The sequence below is a fragment of the Onychostoma macrolepis genome, chromosome 09, assembly GCF_012432095.1.
Source record: "Onychostoma macrolepis isolate SWU-2019 chromosome 09, ASM1243209v1, whole genome shotgun sequence".
In the NCBI taxonomy this organism is placed as follows: Eukaryota; Metazoa; Chordata; class Actinopteri; order Cypriniformes; family Cyprinidae; genus Onychostoma; species Onychostoma macrolepis.
This window is the reverse complement of record NC_081163.1, coordinates 29,479,287-29,495,346: the sequence shown is the minus strand read 5'-3', so window position 1 is coordinate 29,495,346 and position 16,060 is coordinate 29,479,287. Positions and strand designations below refer to the sequence as shown.

General features: G+C 36.0%; 1 long non-coding RNA gene across 1 annotated transcript; it reads left to right on the top strand.

The window, feature by feature from the left end:
- Positions 1 to 717: 717 nt before the first annotated feature.
- LOC131547344 (uncharacterized) lies at positions 718 to 3,585 on the top strand. Its single transcript, XR_009272907.1, has 3 exons — positions 718 to 882; positions 1,086 to 1,205; positions 3,178 to 3,585. It is a non-coding gene; the product is annotated as an uncharacterized LOC131547344 (long non-coding RNA).
- Positions 3,586 to 16,060: the final 12,475 nt, after the last annotated feature.

Below are 16,060 nucleotides of genomic sequence, written 5' to 3'. Positions count from 1 at the left end.
AAAATCTCCAGTGTTAAGGACTTTTAGATTAAAGTGTTAAAGTTGTGGTGTTGAACTTTAGGGGATTAACACTAGCTAGTGTAAACAGCACCCTCTGGCCGGTGTCAGTACGCAGAGAAACTCTTATAACACTCTGTTGAGTGTTATTAGTCACATCCGGGACATTTGCTCGTGTGCGCGCTTGACCCATCTGGAATATTTTTCACAGACGCCATTTTCTTAGACTCGCGATGCGGAGCATATGAGGACGGAAAACAGCGAAATTAAGTGTTTAATCTTAATCACAATATGTGTTTTGTAATATCATATCGTTTTATAACGATATTTATTGAGGTGTGTGCGCCTAAACCTTTTTTTTTAAAAGACATTTCTTCCACTCGCGAGGCGGACCAGACGAGGACGTTTCTTTTTAAAAGGGACACGCCGAAAGTTAAGTGTTTTATCTCATTTATATGTATTTCACAACATCATATTGATTTATAGTGATATTTGTGTGATGTGCACTCCTAAACTTTTCCTCAGGAAATTGGTTTTATCTTGGAAAACACCGAACGTAAGTGTTTAACCTCATTTACATTTTCTATTTTATAAAATAATATTACTTTATGACGATATTTTTATGCTGTGCGCACCTAAACGAGCCTAAACGTTTCTCACAGATGCATTTGAATGACTATGCACTGACGCGGAAGCCACTTAACATGGGAAACATAAGAAGTAAGTGTTTTACCTCATTTAAAATTTGTGTTTTATTACATCACATATTGATTAATAGCGATATGCATGTGTTGTGCGCTCTAAATCTAAATCTCAGAGAGACATTTTCTTTGACTGGAGATGTGGAGCAGACGGGGAAGTTGGTCTTCTCAAGGAAAACACTGAGTGAGTTAAATTGTTCGTCATTCAAAGTGATTTTGTGCCCTCACAAGTCTTGAAATATGGCACATGAGTCGCATAAACTACTTTAGACACTTTATTATCTTTTTTTTTTTTAAAGCATGAACGTGTTGTGTGTTCAGCAAATGTGAATCCTATAGGTTTGGAATTACAATTTTAAGTTAACTGTTCCTTTAATATTGTTACAGATGGTTCATGCTGGTTTAACAGAAAAATCGAAAGGAGATGATGTGCTTGAAGAGTATGAAGACACCAATACATTAAGTGTGATGAGAAGAGCTTTGTTAGGACACATACCAGAGACATGGGTAAACCACAATTGCATATTTTAAGATTATTGATTGTCATGCTTAATTTTTTTGATTATTAAACAATAATAATAAAGAGTCTGATCTCCTTCTAAAAATGTTTCATAAAAAATGCATCAAATGTAAGTTTTTGGTATGCTTGTATTGTCAGGGCTCTCAAGTCTCACGCAATCGGAGTGAGACTCACACATTTCAACCAGTTCACACGCTCTCACGCCACACCTTGTATTTCTCACGCTGAGAAGGGATAACTTGTCCCGCTACAATTACTATACAATTAATATACCATTAATAGATGAGGGAATATTGAGGTAAGTTTTCTGCCGAGTTCATAGCTCTCTCGACTCTGTAGCTATAGAGTTAAATGCCACCTACCAGCCAATCAGAAATTAGGATGTTGTTGTTTCCGTTTAAATTATGCGATTCTGCCACAAGTGGGTTCGTTACTAAGCAACATGGATGCGCGCGCACATGGAGTGTAAACTGGAAGAGAAAGATCTGATGAATGCTGTAGGTAACCCCTTCATTTATTTTTTCGATTTTAAGATTCCTCTACGAAATCACTTGCCTGTGAAAAGATAGTGAGAGCTGATGTTGGGGAATATAGCCAAATTCGCGCTAAAGTATTACTGATGCAGTCAAAAAAATAAATAAATAAATAAAATAAAAACCTCTCCAACTGCTTTGCAACCAGAAGCTTTAACTTAGCTTTGGCTTCCTGACAAATTCATCCAAATAAAATAAATTGTTTTACATATTTAAAAAAGGATAAAAAATACAAAGAAATTTGGCCCCAAACATGCCAACTGAACAGTAGTGCTCAGTGTACATACTGTACACACACAGTAGCATTACAGAACTTGTCCTGAACATGTATGTCAAGCTCTCTCTCTCTCTCTGTGTGTGTGTGTGAGAGAGAGAGAGAACGAACGAACAAACACATTTCAGCTTATGATTTTATTTTTTTCTGTTGTGTTTGTTGCACATCTTCATGACAGGGGTAGGGGGCTCCCATATAAAGCACTGAGGCTTCCCCAAATTCAAATTCAGATGCAGTGTGTTTTCCATGGTGGGTTTGAACAAAACTAGAAGCAGTTTGGCTCTGGATGGAACGCTATTATCATGACAGTGCTTTATGTGGGAGTCCTCTACCCCTGTCATCAGGCATCAAAATGTGCAATAAACATTTACAACAGAAAAAAAGAAATGTGTTCTCTCTCTCTCTCTCTCTTTCTCTCTCTCACACACACACACACACACACACACACAGTTTGACATACATGCTCAGGGTAAGTACTGTAATGTATGTGTGTACAGTATGTACACTGAGTACTGCTGTTCAGTTGGCTCGTTTGAGGCAAAATTTATTTTTATTTTTGATACATTTGTATTTTTAAATACATAAATCTTTTTATTTTATTAGAATGAATTTGTCTTTCATCAGATTTACCAAATGTTATAACTTCTATTTGAGCTGGTCAATTACGAACAATAGGTAAAATTGAACTGCTAGCAAAAACTTGGGTGCTGCAAATATTTGAGTTGCTCCTCCCCTTTGAGTGACCCCTCCCCTTTGTGTGGCCCCTCCCCTAATCTCACTCCAAACTTTCGCTATAACTTGAGAGCCCTGTATTGTAATTTATTTATGTACTGTCCCATTTATGTGCAATCATTTTGGTAGGAGGAGTAGTCCAACCATAAGTGAACAGTAAATGTTTACTTATACTCATGCCTTTCCACAGATGCCATGTATGACAGTTTCTTTTGTTGATTATTCAAAATATCAATTTTTTGTGTTCCTCAGAAGACAGAAGGTCCTACAGGTGTGGAAGCACATGAGTATAAATAAATGATGACAGAATTTTCAGTTTTGGGTTAACTATTCTTATATTGTAAATGATACTTGTCCCTGACATTTCACCTGATAAATGGATGTGAAATAATCCTTTTTGTTTTTTCTCCTATTTTACAGGAGCACTTTTGTGATGCTGCAAGTGGGAGTTGGGTATCTTGCTTGGCTGAAAACTGCAGAGAAACACATCTCGTCTTGCTGAAAACTACTCTTTACAAGGAGGTCCAAACACCATTAGCAGAGACTTTGTTCAGTTAGCATTAACATGCATTCTGCCTGGATGCTAATGAATGGGATGCTGTTGTTTAAGCTGATAAATGTAAGCATTATAAACCTCGTGACATTAAGTGTACATATGGACCAAATAAGAATATGTATTTTGTGCCTTTGCACTGATTTGCTTTGACATTATGATGTTTTAATTGTTGTAAGAACATGTTCTTTACATGCATTGAAAACATTGAATGTGAAAACATTTTTCTCAGGGAAAAAGATTTACAATGTTTCAATTAAAAATTAATAATTGTAAAAGTGTATTGTTTTGTGGGTTTATTTTTTTATATTTTTACCTGTGTGGGATTACAAATTTATTTAAATGTTTAATTTAGATTCCAATGTAATATTAAAGCTGCAAGCAGCGATGAATGGACCCTCGCACCCGGGCTCACCGCCGACCGGTTGCTTCAGGGAGAGAGGGAACGGTGAGCAATATGCATTTAAAAAGGCAAACATAGAGGAATATGTCAAAGTTATTTATATGTGCCAAACCTGCTGGTGGCGCTATGTCTATAACTGAATATTGGCATGTAGATGTCTTCAGGGCAGCACTTTTATCAAACATATGAAGTTTGATGCAGATTGAAAGTAGTATGTTTGAGTTACTATAAAGCATGACATTTCCTATTGCCAAAAGGTGGCGCTATGATTATAACTGAATATTGGCCTTTAGGTGTCTTCAAGCCCGGACTCTTATCGAACTTGTGAAGTTTTGTGCAGATTGGACATTGCATGTTTAAGTTAGTGTAAAACAAGTCATTTCCTATTGCCAGCAGGTGGCGGTATGTTTATAACTGAATATTGGCCTTCAGATGTGTTAAGGCCAGGACTCTTATAAAAGGTGTGAAGTTTGGTGCAGATAAGACATTGTATGCATGAGTTACAACAACTTCCTGTGTCATGGTATTAATAACATACTTTAGTACTTAGTAAGTGTTGCTAGCATGTTTGACCATTATTCTAGCATGTTTAGCACACAATGGCATAATTTACAGTGTTGCTAAAAGTGCATCACTGTGTAAAACATGTCACTTCCTGTTGTCAGTAGGTGGCGCTATAACTATAACCGAATGTGAGCATGTAGATGTCTTCAGGCCAGGACTGTAATCAAACATGTGAAGTTGGAGGCAGATTGGACATTGTATGCCTGAGTTACAACAACTTCCTTTTTGATGGAGTTAGTAGCATACTTTAGCACTTAGCTAAGTGTTGCTAACATGTTTTAGCATGTTGCTAACATGTTTAGCACACAATGGCATATTTTAATGTGTTGCTAATAGTGCATCACAGTCTAAAACATGTCACTTCCTGTTGCCAGCAGGTGGCGCTATGACTGTACCCGAATACGGGAATGTAGATGTGTTCAGGACAGTCCTCTTATCAAACTTGTAAAATTTGGGGCAGATTGAACACAGCATGCCTGAGTTACAGCAACTTCCTGTTTCACTGCATTACTAGCATGCTTTAGCACTTAGCTAAGTGTTGCTAGCATGTTTTAGTATGCTTGTAGTATGCTGCTAGCCTATTTATCACTTGTTGACACTTTTTAATATGCACCTAGGAGTCCATTACAGTGTTAAACATGTCACTTCCTGTTGCCAGCAGGTGGCACTATGACTATAACCAAATACGGGAATGTATATGTGTTCAGGACAGGCCTCTTATCAAACTTGTTAAATTTGGGGCAGATTGAACACAGCCAGAGCCATATAGAGAGAGAGTTGCGACAACTCCGTTGACTGCAATGGACCGTTTTTTTACAGCAATGGCGGATCATGGAGCCGCTCGATAGTTCCCGGAAGTTAGCGCTCATACTATCAGCGCCATAGAGATGCAGCAGAAGAGACCGCTGTGATGAACTTTTAAAAGGTAAGACATTTATAGAACAAAATTGTATATTATCAGCACAGCTAATCAAATTACCTTGTGCATTAAAACAGATTATTATTAGATTATTCCTCACTTAATTAGTAGATTTACGGGATGTTATTCATTCTCTTCGGGCAGTTTCATTCGTTGTTGTGTAATTAAGGCTTTTAAATGTGATTTCTGCTGCTGGGAAGTTATTTAATAGATTTAGATTTATTGCAAAGGATGCTGATGGACCTGAGTGAGAATAAAAATTCAGTTTTCATTTCAGAATCATGCTAGGCTAAATTTCCAAAAATGTATTATATAGGCCTACCGCTACTATTTTATAGAAGTAATCACAATAAACCTGTACTGTATTTTATACTTAAATGTCTTAGCTACTGTAGAAGCACTGTGTTGAAGGAGCAGATGCCACAGGACTGAAATGTGATGGAGCATCATTAACCATTTCTCCTGTGTTTTTCTCCTTCTCTATCTGGATCAGAACAAGAACCACCTGAAGACTCCCTGTAATGAGAAATCACCCTCACAATGAGTCTTCACTGGGTTTGGCAAGTCTTTCCCTGTTCTTTGTGAAAAAGTGTCAGTTCCCATATGATTACATCACATTTTGTTGGTGTAATCTATAGATTGCACCTGCTGACTATATCCAGCCTCTTATGAAGACTTCAGATGACCAGCACCTGTGAAGAGATGACGCCAGCCCTTGAGTGGACTTCAGATGAAGCTGACTCTGACTCTGAATAAACATACAAAACTGCTAAATTTTCCTTTCATTGTAATCAACATGATCAAATCATGTAACCATTGCTTTAATTTATTCATTGTTTCTGAACTCATGACATTACTTAACTGCATGATTTGTAAAGCCTAATTTTAGAACATTTCTGCCATATGAGCATTACTTTGACACAGTTACACCTGTTAACAGAACTCTTATTTGTAATGTAGAAACATTCATTTTCTGTAAAGCTGCTTTGAAACAATGTTTGTAATAAAAGTGCTATACAAATAAATGTGAATTGAACAAAACTTGATGCATAATTTTTTTCTCCTCTCCGTGTCAGTAGGGAAACCATACATTCATACTCCTTTCTGTGAGACTGGAGCGCTCCCATGCAGCACAGCAAACTATAGTGGAGACCGTTCAAGGACAACATGCTTTATAGCATGTAAATAAGTGCATAACAAAAGTTAACATACATCAAATATATGATTAAATGGGTAAAAATGTTTTAAGTTATTTTAAATTTGAATATACTACAAATATATATTTATATATTAATAATGGAGGGGTGCACAAGAATCAAAAACATTAAAAGAGATTAATTCCCACTTAATCTTAAAATATCTTCACTTATTTGGAATGAATTTTCAAAGACAACAAATGTAACATTTACCATGAGATTAATAAAACGACAATGAACATTAAGATGTGATTGCACTTGACTAACAAGTTGTTAGAAAACACACACACAATTATATTTATACAGAGAGGCTGAAGTTACTTGGTAAAAGATCACGATGTCGTTTATATAGCAAACATGGGCTTTTACTATGGTAACGTCAGCCTAAAATATGTTAACATGGCAGGTAAGGACAGCTGACCACATTAATCCTCAAATATTAGCGAATTTTATATTTTAAAAACAACACTGATACAGCTACATATACTACGTATACATTATTTTATAAATAATGTAAATAAAGTATTTTATTGTCTACTAATTACCAAAAATCGCAGTTCTGTCTCACTATAGTCACTAACTCAATGCATTCCAATTGCCCGCAATGAACTTCCTGGAACTATTGAGGTCTACGTGAACCACGTGACGATCGAGCGTTTTGAACTTCCGTTGTCGCAACTCTGTCTCTCTATGGCTCTGAACACAGCATGCCTGAGTTACAGCAACTTCCTGTTTCACTGCATTACTAGCATGCTTTAGCACTTAGCTAAGTGTTGCTAGCATGTTTTAGTATGCTTGTAGTATGCTGCTAGCCTATTTATCACTTGTTGGCACTTTTTAATATGCACCTAGGAGTCCATTACAGTGTTAAACATGTCTCTTCCTGTTGCCAGCAGGTGGCGCTATGACTATATCTGAATATGAGCATGCAGATGTGTTCAGGACTGAACTCTTATGAAACGTGTGAAGTTTGGGGCAGATCGGACATTGCTTGCCTGAGTTACAGCAACTTCCTGTTTCATGGCGAAACATCAAAGTTTGTCAGGCCGCCAGGGACACGCCCCTTGACGAAAACTCTAGATCTTCGCAATTTAACATTGCAAAGGCCTTATGATTACACTCAGCAAATTTGAAGACGATCCGATTAAAACTCTAGGAGGAGTTCGTCAAAGTACGAGGCCTGGAAATTGCAAAAACTGCACAAAAATTGTACAGGAAATTCAAAATAACGTACTTCCTGTTGGGTTTTGGATTTTGTACCAAGAGACTTTTTTGTAGGTAATGGTGTGATACATGTGTGTAACGATTTTCGTGCATGTACATGAAACGTAGCTCGAAGCGCACTCTTTTGAAATTTTATAGGTGGCGCTATCGAGCCATTTTGCCACACCCACTTCTGAAACCCATATCAGATGTAAATTTTCGCCAGTTCTGACCCGTGTGCAAAGTTTCATGAGTTTTAGAGCATGTTTAGGCCCTCAAAAATTCGATTCACTTTGGAGAAGAAGAAGAAGAAGAAGAAGAAGAAGAAGAAGAATAAACGGAGCAATTCCAAGAGGGTCCTCGCACCTCGGTGCTCGGGCCCTAATAAACGGAGCAATTCCAAGAGGGTCCTCGCACCTCGGTGCTCGGGCCCTAAATATAGCTGCAAGCAGCGATGGTGGGCCCAAGCCGTCAGCGCAACCGCCACCCCGGTGGCATCAGGAAAACTGTGCCCAGCGGGCACATGCATTACAGTAACCCTCTGTCAGTCTGGTTTTGAGAGATACAGCATTGAAAGGGTTAATCCAAACTATCAAGACTGTGAAAGACACACACATACATGCAAATATATATAACATTTGGGTAACACTTTCAATAAGGTTTCAGTTATTAACATTAACTATATTAATTAATATGAACAATAATTATATAGCTTTTATTAATGTTAGTCTCTCTCTATTCTCTCTCTCTCACACACACTCACACACACACATAAAGAACAATATGTAAAGCTTTTGTAACACTTTTCAATAAGTTTATTTTTTAACATTATATAAGTTAACATGAAGTTAGCATGAACAATAATTTTATAGCATTCATGAATCTTGGTTAATTATATTTTCAAAACTGACTACTACATTATTAATTAAAAATTCTTGTTAATGTACATCTGTTACTGTAACATGAACTAACAAAGAATTTTTTACTAACACAAAAATATAGTAAAACATATGTTGTTCATACTTAGTTTGTTAGTTTTGAATTAACTCATATTAAAAACTATGTTCTTGAACTATACTAGTTAACATGAATGATAATTATATAATATTTATTAATGTTAATTAATGTTAAGTTAAAATGTATTAATACATTACAATTTAATGTACAAAATTTAAAGTTGTATCTTAACATTAGTTTATGTTCTGTGAATTAACATAACATTAATATTTTTAATGTCAGTATTAACTAACATTAAATAAGATTAATAAATGATTTTAAAATATATTGTTCCTTTTAGATCATGTTAATTAATGTAATAACTTATGTTAACCAAAGAGACCTTAATGTAAATTGTTACCAATACTTTTTATATTCTATTCTATTATATTCTGTTATATTCTATAACTATTAAAAAAAAAAAAAAATAAAATTATATATATATATATATATATATATATATGTAAAAGAATACTGACAGTACAGAACATTTCAGCTGATTCCATGCATTACTTTTCATTCTGATAGACATACAGGCAGCTCTTGAAATTTAATGCTATGCCTCCATCAGGTGGTCATCTTTGGTATTACACTCTTGGTATTAACTAACATTAAATAAGATTAATAAATTATTTTAAAATATATTGTTCCTTTTTAGTTCATGTTAATTAATGTAATAACTTATGTTAACCAGAGACCTTAATGCAAATTGTTACCAATACTTTTTATATTCTATAACTATTAAATTTTTTTAAAAATAAGTAAATTAAAAAAAAAAACATACATATATGTGTGTGTATATATATATATATGTGTGTGTGTGTGTGTGTGTGTGTGTGTAAAAGAATACTGGCACTACAGAACCTTTCAGCTGATTCTATGCATTATTTTTCATTCTGATACAGAGACAGGCAGCTCATGAAAAATAAGGTCATGCCTCCATCTGGTGGTCATCCTTGGTATTACACTCTTCATTTTTATGTTAACCAAAGAGACATTAATGTAAACTGTTACCAATACTTTTTATATTCTATAACTATTTTAAAAGTATCTAATAATACATATATATATATATATATATATATATATATATATATATATATATATATATATACATATATAGATAATTATGTATATTTATATATATATATATATATATATATGTGTGTGTGTGTGTGTGTGTGTGTGTGTGTGTGTGTGTGTGTGTGTGTGTAAAAGAATCCTGACAGTACAGAACGTTTCAGCTGATTCTATGCATTATTTTTCATTCTGATAGAAAGACAGGCAGAACTGCCAGCTCAGACAACTCATGAAAATTAAGGTCATGCCTCCAACTGGTGGTCATCCTTGGTATTATACTCTTCACCTTTAAACCAATTTCAGTGATAGTTTTAATTGTTTTGTGGCCCCTGAGCATGATACATTTTTGAAACTAAGCATGTTTCCTTAGAATGACTTGTTATATTTATGTAAAAAGTTTTGAAGTGTTTGGAATCTGCACTTTAAAGATATAAGAAAATTACTGCTATTTGTTTTACTGTTACTTTAATAAATCACGATTACCACACCGTTCGAGATATCCTAAATCCGTCCGCAATTTAAAATCTTCAGTATATTGGCATCATGTTGACAAAGTTTGGTGTGAACTACTTGTTTCTGCTAGGAGGAGTATGAATTTATTTACAGCCTGTTTTCTTAAAAAACAAACATTAAAATAAAAATAGCCGACTTCCTGTTGGTCGTAGCTAATGACTGTAAATTAGAAAGTTGTCCGGCTTAATAAGAACAATTTATGTACCGAGTTTGGCGTCTGTAGCTAAAACTACAGCTAAAACAATATTTTAGATATCAATATTCCCTTCACAGTTTTACATCGGCCGTGTTTTGTCATTATTCTGATGAAGTTTGAAGCAAATCGGGTAAAAATAAGATGCTGAATTTAAAGCATTTTGAAAATGTCACATTTCCTGCTGCCGGTTGGTGGCGCTATAACTTTCACTCATAATAGTCACATCTATTCGATCGGCATCATACAACGAACAAACCTCTGAAGTTTGATCAAAATCAGACAATGTATGTAGATGTTATTAGACATTTCGTGTCTCTCATTTTTCGCCATAATTCATCACCTCGCCACGGGAAAACCGTTCGAGATATCAATAATCCCTCCGCAATTTAGCATCCCCAATGTCTTGAGATCGTGTTCATCGAGTTTGGTGGCAATCGTATGGAAGTAGAGGTCTGCGCGGGACTGTTTTTTAAGTCCCGCTCCCGCCCGCTCCCGCGAGGTTATATCCCGCACCCGCCCGCTCCCGCGATATATTTACTCTTTGTTCACCCGCTGTCCGCTTTGAATAATTTTCTTCCCGACCCGACCGTTCCCGCTAAATTTAGATCTCGTTTCCAGAATCACACATTTAAATTTCCTCTACTGAAAGAAAGACAAATAGGCTAACAAATAAAAGTGTAGTCTGCACAAAATTGTATTTGTTATTTTATTCGTCGTCAAGAGTCTTTTATTGACAGCAAAATGTTAAACGAATTTTGTGTCTTAAGACACGAAATTCGTTTAACATTTTGCTGCCAACACAGTAGGAAAAAAAGTGTCACAGAGAAAATAAAAATGTACAAAAATTGTATTCCTTATTTTTATTCGTCTTGTCAGGATACAGTTCGTTTAACCTTTACAACAGGAACAAGTGTCGCATTAAAAAAAATGTAGGTTGTACAAAAATGGCCTATTATAATTTTATTCGTCTTGTCAAAATACTAAATTAGTTTAACATCTTGCTGTAAACACAGTAGCTAGCCTAGGAAAAGTGTCGCGGAAGAAAAATAAATAAATAAATTGGACATGTGTCATTTAAAATTATAGGCTAAGCAAAATATAAACAAAACCGAGTTGAGCGTTCTTCAAGGAGAGCGCATCAACACTTTGCTCCATCTTTATTCTACTCTGTCACTCATCGACAACCTGCCTGTTCTGTCTGTGGGCCGTATATTCATTCACTGGTAGGCTACAGCCTGCTCTGAGCATCGTTATACACATGCTGCGCACAGACCTCGCAAATAAAACGAAGCACTGTTTCATGCGTGCTGCGCGTGCATAACAGTCCCGTGCAGGCTGTACCGGTGCTTGAATAAAGCGCAGATATGTTGTTCTGAAAAGACGTCGGGAACGGGATATTGTTAGACCGCCCGCTCCCGTTCAAATTGCACCAGAGTTACCGACCGCAACCGCGTTTTATTCGGGAATTTAATCCCGCGTCGCAAGAAATCTGGTCGGGTCCCGCGGACCTCTATATGGAAGTCCTCAGAGGAGTATATCAAATTCCAGAGTGTGCGCTTTTCAAAGAGCCCTAAATAGCCGACTTCCTGTTGGGCGGAGCCTATGACATGTAGCGAGAAAGTTGTTCAGCTCAATGAGATCTATATGTGTACCGAGTTTCATATGAATACGTGCAACTATGTGTGAACTACACATCAAGTTTTCAGACTGTGTTCCAGGGGGCGACGTAGAGCCCCTGTGCCACGCCCTGGTCCCAGCCTCTGCGGCGTCCTGATGGGAGCAGATTCCAACGTGTGTGCCAATTTTCAAGAGTTTTTGAGCGTGTTAAGGTCCCTAAAAACCCCCGGATAGTCGAAATAAAAAAAAAAAAAAAGGAAAACAATAGGGCCCTCGCCATTCTGGCTTGGACCCTAATAATAAACGGAGCAATTCCAAGAGGGTCCTCGCACCTTTTTGCTCGGGCCCTAAATATACAAACTGAAGAAGTTATATACATTGTATTTAGCATTTATGGTGAAGATGGTGACATCAGATGAACGACTGTTATATACAAAGTTTGTCAGTTCCTGTTCTCGTATTGTAAGTGAAATGAGCCAGATGACGGAGACTCTTGCCTTTTGTTTGTAATTGCTCTTGATGCCCCTGCCCCAATCTTTGGGCAGTTAGGCTGATTAGATTAGGAGTGGTTGCTATACCTGAATACTTCATTTGCATGCTTTGTTTAAGGTCGTCACCCGGTGCTTTGTTTCCATTCCTAAGCACTGCCCCCTAAATGTATATACACTACAATGTATCACTGCTTTTAGTTAGACTTGGATGACTACAGCAACGCTCAGCGAGTTCTCAATAAAGAGTAACTTCTGTATGAAAGATATCCCAACGTCTCCTGGTCTCTGCTTCGACGAGGAAAAAAAGTTTCCTACACCTGAACATTGGTGCAGTGTTCACCAGTTGAGGGAGTTAAATTCACTCTTTAAAATTTGCAGTGTAGGTATATGTTTTAATCTGCATTACCATTTTAAAATAAGTATTTACAATATTTACATTAAATCAACATTAAATAAATACACTGGGTGTGTAGGATTAATCACCATAAAGTGTTAAATGTGTATACTTATGAGTAATAATTTCTTACCACCCTTAGTGATTAAAATTAAACACTAACACAGTTTTCGTATAACACTTTCGTCAGTGTTGTTTTAACACTAGCAAAGATGGATGTTCACCCGGAAAGTGTTCATTTTAACACCCATGGTGACAAATCTCTCAACATATTTTTTGCTGTGTAGAATTTTCACCAGATAAAAATGGTTTCAAATCAGTTATTTCTATCTTTTACTGTAATGTGTCAGTAGGAAATATCAGTCTACATTTCCAAACATTCATTTTGCCATTAATTGTAATAATCCAGTGAGATTTTGTTTGCACAAGGAGTCTGACAACAGACAGTGCTCCACACAGAGATCTGATCTCATCATCATCCAGTCTGTCTGGAATGACATGAAAAAACAACAAACTGAGACAGACTAAATCCAGAAGAACTGTGGCATTGTCTCCAAGATGCTTCATGTTAACTAATGCTAACCACTACGTTAACTTACAAGATACAACGTTATATTATAGTAAATTTCATATAGGCCTACAGTAACTTTACACATAAAAGGTTAGTTTTTTCCACACTAAAATAATGAATTAATCTTGAAATTAGTTTTGTTGTAACTTAAAGCGGCATTCAGTTATGGAAGCCATTGAATTAAAAAAAAGGTTATTGCAACTTTTTATCTCATAATTCTGACTTTTTTCACAGAATTTTGAGATATAAACTCACAATTGCAAGTTATTAAGTCAGAATTACGATTTATAAAGTCTCAATTGGGAGATAAAAACAATTCTGATCAATAATCAATAATTATGAATTACAAAATTATAATAGCCTATTTGAAAAAAAAAAAAAGTTAGCTGATGCTAACTTGAGGTAATTTTTAAATATAAAATCCAAATATTTTTAGTCAACCAACTATTTAGAATACATTTGATGGAAAAACAAAGGATTTGATGTTCAGAACAGAATAACAACAGTAATTGCCCATTGCCCCCTGGGGGCGTTTTACCCCACAGATGTTTGAGAAAAAAAAAAAAAAAATTATATTTATATTAAATAACACGTACTTCCTATCTACAGACCCTACTGTTTTCATATCATATATAACTGTGATGTTCTACAAAACAACAAGCTTTAGAACACTTTTTTTCCTATTGCTGAAAATTAGATCATTTACTGTGATCATTCCAGTACATCACCAGGGTAAGCTTCATGGTGAAAATTTCTACATCACTCTTGTCAATGTAGTCCATATTTTCAATAAACATTTATCTTGACATTATCTTGTGGTTATTTTGGGAAAAACAGTAGGGGGGGGGGGGCCTTTTCCCCCACTCTACCCTATATTAAATATTACACTGATAGCGATCCACGCAATAATGTATTCACTTACCTGTTTAACAAAAAAGAAGCAACATGGGCATCACACAGAAAGGATTTAAAGCCAGAATACAGAAAGAAAAAAAAGACGTGTAAACAAGATATGACAAACATGAACCGCGTCCAAAAGGTAAAGGGGGAGGTGTTGCTACAATTTATAGAAATATTTTCAGTATCTCTCAGAGGTCGGGTTTCAAGTATAATTCGTTCGAAGTAATGGTGCTTCATATAACGTTATCCAAAGAAACAAGTGTTAATGATAAATCCCCTGTGATGTTTGTACTGGCTACTGTATACAAGCCACCAGGGCACCATACAGACTTTATTAAAGAATTTTCTGATCTTCTATCGGAGTTAGTGCTGACTGCAGATAAAATCCTAATCGTTGGTGATTTTAATATCCATGTTGATAATGAAAGAGATTCGTTGGGATCAGCATTTATAGACATTCTAAACTCTATTGGTGTTAAACAACATGTGTCAGGACCTACTCATTGTCGAAATCATACTCTAGATTTAATACTGTCACATGGAATTGATGTCAGTGGCGTTGAAATTTTGCAGCAGAGCGATGATATCTCAGATCATTATCTAGTCTCCTGTATATTCCATATAGCTAAAGCTGTAAAGCCAACTTCTTGTTACAAATATGGTAGAACCATTACCTCTACCACAAAAGACTGCTTTATAAATAATCTTCCTGACTTATCTCAGTTCCTCAGCATATCCAATAGCTCAGAACAACTTGATGATGTAACAGGAACTATGGACTCTCTTTTCTAGCACTTTAGATGCGGTTGCTCCTTTACGCTTAAGGAAGATTAAGGATAAGAGTCCAACACCGTGGTATAATGAGCACACTCGCCCTAAAGAGAGCAGCCCGGAAAATGGAGCGCAGCTGGAGGAAAACTAAATTAGAGGTATTTCGTTTAGCTTGGCGGAAAGTACCCTATCCTATAGAAAAGCATTAAAACTGCTAGATCTGATTACTTTTCGTCTCTTCTAGAAGAAAACAAACATAACCCCGGTATTTATTCAATACAGTAACTAAATTAACAAAAATCAAGCATCAACAGGTGTTGGCATTTCCCAAGAGCATAGCAGTAATGACTTTATGAACTACTTCACTTCCAAGATCGATACTATCAGAGATAAAATTGTATCCCTGCAGCCGTCAGCTACAGTATTGCATCAGATAGCGCACTATAGACCCCCTGAGGAACAATTCCACTCATTCTCTACTGTGGGAGAGGAAGAATTGTATAAACTTGTTAAATCATCTAAACCAACAACATGTATGTTAGACCCGATTCCATCTAAACTACTAAAAGAGCTGCTTCCAGAAGTCATAGATCCTCTTTTGGCTATTATTAATTCATCATTGTCATTAGGATATGTCCCCAAAACCTTCAAATTGGCTGTTATTAAGCCTCTCATTAAAAAACCACAACTTGACCCCAAAGATCTAGTTAATTACAGACCGATCTCAAATCTCCCTTTTCTGCCAAAGATACTAGAAAAGGTAGTATCCTCACAATTATATTCCTTCCTAGACAAAAATGATATCTGTGAGGAATTCCAGTCAGGATTTAGATTGTGTCATAGTACTGAGACTGCTCTCATTAGAGTTACAAATGACCTGCTTCTATCATCTGATCGTGGTTGTATCTCTTTATTAGTTCTACTGGATCTTAGCGC